Raw genomic sequence first — 6,347 nt, 5'->3', positions numbered from 1 at the left:
GTTAAAGATGCATGGGGCAACTGACACTTTTGTAGAGAACGGAGAGTAACACCACAGAGAAAGTTAAAGACACTTGAAGAAAGAGACTGAGGAACAGAAAGACACAGAAAGGTAGGAATGGAGGGAGAGAAACTAGCAAAATCTTTTGTGCTGGACAGACCACTGTACTGAGTCATGCTGAACTGTCAGACCAAGAGCATTTCAGTTGTACTGGCACCTTTAAAGAGCAGACGTGTTGCAGAATCCTTAGCCCAAGCATGTAAGTGGAGAGAAAGCTGAATATTGCAGAGGAGCCCATGGAGATGCATCAGTATAAATTCATAGCAATGAGACTTTGAATGCAGAGGATGGAATCTGAGGATTTTTTCCGTAAGACTGTAGTGTAGTACCAACTGCAAAATGAGGTAGCGCCCTATTACTGAATCTTGAGACAGATCTTTAAAGATTACATCTTAGGATCACTACATATCATTCTTTTAGACTGCTTCTGTGGGGTTTGTTAGAAAAAAATGCCTTGATATATTGTTAATTTCTTAAACTTTTATCCTGAGAAGAACATTAACGTTTCCAGCCAATATTGTTTCTCAGTTACTGAAGGCTTTTTATTATGTATTTTTTCTCCCTCTTCTGGTCATACCTGCTCACACATGTTGCTGAAATCTGTGTATTCGACAAGCATGAGGTTCCTTATACTGACTCCTTTCCAGTTACATATTCCTTACACCTGCTATACACACACATATTTTTATACTTCTACACATCAAGTTATCTTTTTATGACCTACAGATGATGCTTTCAAAATTGTTTTGTGGTCTCAGGGTGAAATCTTGACTCCATTAAAGTGAAGAGAAGCACAGGTGTTGCTAGAAATGGGATGCTATGCTCTGACCTTTTGAAGTGCACAAATGGTATGGACTCATAAGGAGTGACTTTCTCAGGGCTTTGGGAGACAGGCATCTCAAGGGATTTCTGGAAGATGATTAAGAGCTGAAAACTCCGCTGCCCGCAGAGAGCATATTTCAAGGGCTGGAAACACATCCAATGATTTTCTTATAAAATTCTCTTTTAAGAGGATGTGTCTCACTGGAAAGTATGTATGAAGTATTTCTGATTTGCTGCATCATTAATTATGTGACACATATCATTGAGATGTGTTTTGTAAAACTCTTATGAACTCCTCCAGCCTCACCTTAGCATTTCTGTGGTCCAGTTAGGACTGTTCCCAGGTAGATGTTACTGCCAGACTATCACGCAAGATGAAGGTCATACATAAAACTCTACCTTGACATACAAGAGTTGCCAATCTGCTGGAATTTCCAAACAGACACGTCCAGACCTTATAAAAGCAAACAGGATAGGTCAGATCTTCATACTTGGATTATTTCAAGTCAGACTGTGCCAGTGTGTATAAAAGTAGACAGCCCAGCTCAGATTTGGATTTCAGCATGAGTGCCATACAAGCAAATCCCTATGGGAAAGAGAGAAGAGTCATCTTTCTGCAGAGTTTATCAGTTTAGTTTTTCAGATCTGGAAGACATCTTGATCGGGCAGTATCAGATCTGTATGTGATATTTAATAAATGTACTTTTTTTTTTTTTTTCTACTGATACTCTTTTAAGTCTATGAGCATTTTGATAGATTGCCACGGGGAAAACTTGTTCACCTCTGTAGTTCCTTTTCCTAAATCTGAAGGCTGGCTTATTGTTTCCATTTTTGTTATATATCATGGATTAAATATTAAGTTCTGCAAATGGTAATGTGGGTTCTGAGCCACAACAGGAGAATGATGGGATTTTGCAAGCAAGGTCCTACAGTCCAAACTGCAGACTGCTGAATCATATGTCTTCTGAAATGAGAAGATGCGTTAAAAATCTGCCTAATGTTTGTCTGGATGCGCTACGTTCTGCTTTTCATCAAATAAAGTAAATGTAGCTAAAGAACTCGTGTATGAAAACAACAAAATTGACCCAATATGCTTCTTATTTTCCTTTGGCAGATCTTCCAGCATAAATCTGGCCGTCAATGGGGGTTTCCATTCATGCCTACAATGTTTTCCATAGCATGGCATCTCAGCAAAGTGGAAGGCATATGACAATTTGGCTTTTTGGCTACGGCATGCCACCATGGCATCCCTCAATCAAATGCACTGAGTGACATGCCTTTCTTGCACTGCCTGGCATGCAATGTGCAATATGTCAAAAAACATTGCTGCCCCCTGCCATATTGTGTATTATCAGATTCCTTTCTGTTGTATTGTTTTCTTCCATAAGCTATTAAAGAAAGTGGAAGATATTTTATATTTAGATTGGCCACAGGCATTGAGTAAAATGCTTTTGCTCATTTAACAATGCGCTCATTGTGAGCACGTTCTGTGCTCTGGTAAAGCCCTTTGCATGAAATCACCCATGGGAAATAGCCCGGAGCACGGTGGAACCTGGAAAACTTAGCTTCGAGCAGGGGAATTCTTGAATTACATCCTGCTGGCATATTTACTTCTATGTGTCCCCTTACAGTCAGGCATTCCTAGCTGTCACGCTGGCCCCTGGAGACTGCTGGAAATTGGCATGCTGAGGTGGAGCAGCACTTTGGTTGTTCTAGTTATGTCAAAGTATTGGCCAAGCCAGTCAAGGCTGGCAGAGCCCAAAGCTACTGTAAGTCACTTTTCCATGCATCACAAAGCATACGTGCTTTGTGTGCTCTGGGTAAAACCATGGCTCTGAGCCATTTTCCAGACTCCGCTTATTCCTGCTTTCCATTCTCAAAGAAAGTGTCTATGATTTCAGGTAAGGTGTTTTCATAAGCAAAATGAGCATGATTATGCCTTTTGTGTCTTTAGCAGAAGCAAATACTGCATCTGAACGGCAACAGACAGTGTCCCATAGCTATAGCACGTTTATTAGTACCAGTCCCTCTGTTTCGACCTTTCACTTAGGTGACAAATTTACAAACCCCTCTTTTGGATTAAAAGTACCTTATTGGTTAGCTATGAAACAGGGCCACTATGTTTCATTTATTCTGATAAGCTTTTGAAGTAAACTGTTGTCACCAGGTGCCCAGCTGTGAGCCTGTGACTGGGTACCAGTTTCAGACAAAAGCGTCTCCGCAATTACTTTGTAGGCTAAAACCTCCCACTTTCGGTCTCATTTCATCCCACTGCATTTCTCTTCAGTTGCAAGCACGTGTGATGCATGCACTTGTCTACTTTACATGGGCAGTTGTATTACCGTAATGGAGAAGCCGTTTAGCATGAAGATTGCTGGTTTATATCCCCTGGGATTGGATTATACTACTTTTTGATATTACATTTTTACAGATACAGCAGTGATAGGAAGCTGCCTGGCAGGCATCTTTCCAAGCTGAAGCATCAGCTGCGTTCTTTAATGACATCACTTTCCCTGCTACGTCACTTGCTTTTTACTTAAGTCGTTATGTTACATGTGCTGTATTGTTGGTTCATTCTAAAAGGACAGTCTGAGAGAAGCCAGATTTAGTATTTATTCAGCCTGCACTTCACCTAGCAATCTCCAGGTGACGCTCAGGTCACTTCTACCTTTAAGGACAAAATCAGAACACTACAAACAGATGCACAGCTTTCCTTCTGCAACTAAAATCACAGATAATGACTTTACTCATACTTTTTAGCCCCAGCCATTAATGATGCTGCTGAAATCTGTCATTTGCTTTGGTCAGTTTGTTTCAATTCCCCAGTTTCCCTCTCACCTTTCCTTCTCTGATTTCTCAAACCTTACCGTTCTGATGAAACAAATGTCAACTTGCTGACGAGTACTGCTGCATGCAGATATGTTCCTGAGCGAGTGTGACGTGATTGAAGCATAGAGTAAGGAGGGCTGTATCGGATTCCCTGCTGTTTTGCAGTCTTCTTTCCTACTCAGAGGTAAACAATTTTAGCCAGGATTTTTTAAAGTGTAGAGATGTAGGACGACTTTTATGAAAAACCATCCTTAAAAACATTGTACCTCAATTCTCCACCTGAACAACGGCTATAATATCATTTATTTTCAGAAGATATTGTGAAGATGCTTTCACTAGTGGCATGCTGTGGTACTGTGGGTGAAGGTACTGCACCTGGGCTCGCAGATATCGTGAAGTTTTTCATGAATGGTACAGGCTGATCTTGTTATGCTCTCACCTTTGCTACTTCAGGTGGCTGTTGGCTTTCTAAACATGTCAGAAGTTTAGGAAATAGAAACAAATCACTGCAATGCAGCTGTGAATGCACTAGGTAACACTGCTCTTGCTTAAAACTGTGGCCTTTTCTTAGTGATAATGGCTTTTCCATGACAGAATTATTTACTTCCTAGAGGAAGTGATGTTAAGCAAGTTAGATGATAACGCATTTCTGAGCCAGCATCAGAAGAAAAGGATAAATGTGAAGGCAGGTCCTAAGGGATGCATAAATAATCGTATTGTGATTCTCTCTTAATGCAGATAAAGCTACTACATTTCCTTTTTGCTCTGCCTTTGAAGATGAAAGCAACAGGAAAAGACCACCACCACCCCCACCACCAAGCCAGTGAGACACTGTGACATGACCCAGTGCCCGGGGCTGACTCCAAGCACCTACGCTGTTGATCCTAGCACTTGTTGCTTACACCTAAGTCGGCGCCTAGAAGCCACAATGTGCAGAAGCTGACAAAGAGCTGCTCCCTGGGTGCAACAGGACCAGCTCACTGGAAGGCTAAAAGATAAAGATGCTGTAGGCATGACAGAGAAGATTGTGTAAATTCTCAGGTAGAACAATGAATGAAAATCCTAGAGAAAGGACTGACTTGCACCTTTTTCTGGATAATACAAATCATGTCCCTTACTTGCACAAATGGCTCCAATAAGCATTCTTTGACTAAAAGTCTCTCTGAGCCTTCAGTAAACAAGCCCACCAAAGCTGTCCGTTTATACAGACAGAAAATGAGCTGCTCCAATTAGAATTTCACGAGCTCACAAATGTTTCTCTCTAGGAAGATGAGGTAGAAGCCATTTCGAAAGGCTTAATGTCTAAGCTTCCTGAATTAAAACTGCAACAGGTGGCAATTTTACATGCCTGTCCTTGCAACAAATGTGACATTATCCATTTGATTGATGACAGAGTAAAAGATTGTATTTTCTTTTGTTTCAGAGTTCTCGTTCGAAAGTGAAAAGATGTGATTTTCCATACCATTGTACCTAAATCACCTCCTAGTATTTTCTTAATGAGAAACTACACTTTTTTGAAGGACACCAATAATGAGCACATCTTTATATCTTTGAAGATGGTAGGAGGAATGCCTCTTAGGATACCGAGTAAGTTGCAAAGGTTTAGTGAGTTTCAGTCTGACATATCTTCTCTATGTAAAGACACTATATACATCTCTATATAAATCTTCTCAGATGCAGATTCCTCAGTGAGATCTTGTCCTACCTTTCTCTCAGAGGGGGGATGTCTACTCACGATTAACCTCAGAGCAAGACGCATTTACTAAACATTTAAAGAGATCATTGTAGGTACCCTGAACAAAGTCCATATTCAGTTACGTATTAGCCTAGCTACATAGGTAAGCTAGAAGGGGAACCTTTATCTTCCAGCTGGTTTTGGGACATGAAATATGACCAAATTAATCTTAGGCTCTGTGTATTGCAGCTTCTCAACCTTTTCCCTGTACCTCACCAATACAAAGGGTTTACAGCCTCTCAAAGCCGCAGATTTATTTCCATGCTACTTTCCAGTGCTGATGGGTACAAGGAGCATTTGACCAAGTTCGCTGCAACTATGTTGGAAATCTCCATGGTTCACGATGCTTCCTGGCTGACTCCCAAACATTCAGCTTGGGATATTAGTTAGCTCGAGGTATGTAGTTTGAGGTAGTATTTAGCTCGAGGTAGATACAGTTGCAGCCGTGCTAACATCGACTGACAAAGCCAAGGGAGACTGCAGCGAAGCTGGCATTTGAGAGAAAACCTTGGAGTGTTCAGCATAGATGTAGAGACAAAGCCAACTAACACAACCATACCGATCACTAGCTCTCCATCATCTGAAAAACAGCTGCTTTCCTGGCCGACATAGCGACCGCTAAGTTGCCTGACATGAGAAACGCATTTGGTGTAAAGCTCCCTGCACAAAGGAGAATCAGCTGGACAACATCACACCCAAATTTGACCGAATAGCCAGGAAGGGCCTCGTTCGGGGCAGGCAGAGGCTGGCTTTGGGTAGCGGCGTGGTTTTGCAGGCTGTGAGACACCCTTTCGGGCAGAGGGAGTGCCTTTCGGAGCTGTTACACGGCGGCACTCCTGAGAGCAGCGGAGCCGGAGCTCTGCAGCCTGCCGGCGCGGGGAGCTCGCCCAAAATCATCCGG

The sequence above is a fragment of the Egretta garzetta genome, unplaced genomic scaffold, assembly GCF_000687185.1.
Source record: "Egretta garzetta isolate BGI_Z169 unplaced genomic scaffold, ASM68718v1 scaffold453, whole genome shotgun sequence".
In the NCBI taxonomy this organism is placed as follows: Eukaryota; Metazoa; Chordata; class Aves; order Pelecaniformes; family Ardeidae; genus Egretta; species Egretta garzetta.
This window is presented reverse-complemented; position numbering follows the sequence as displayed.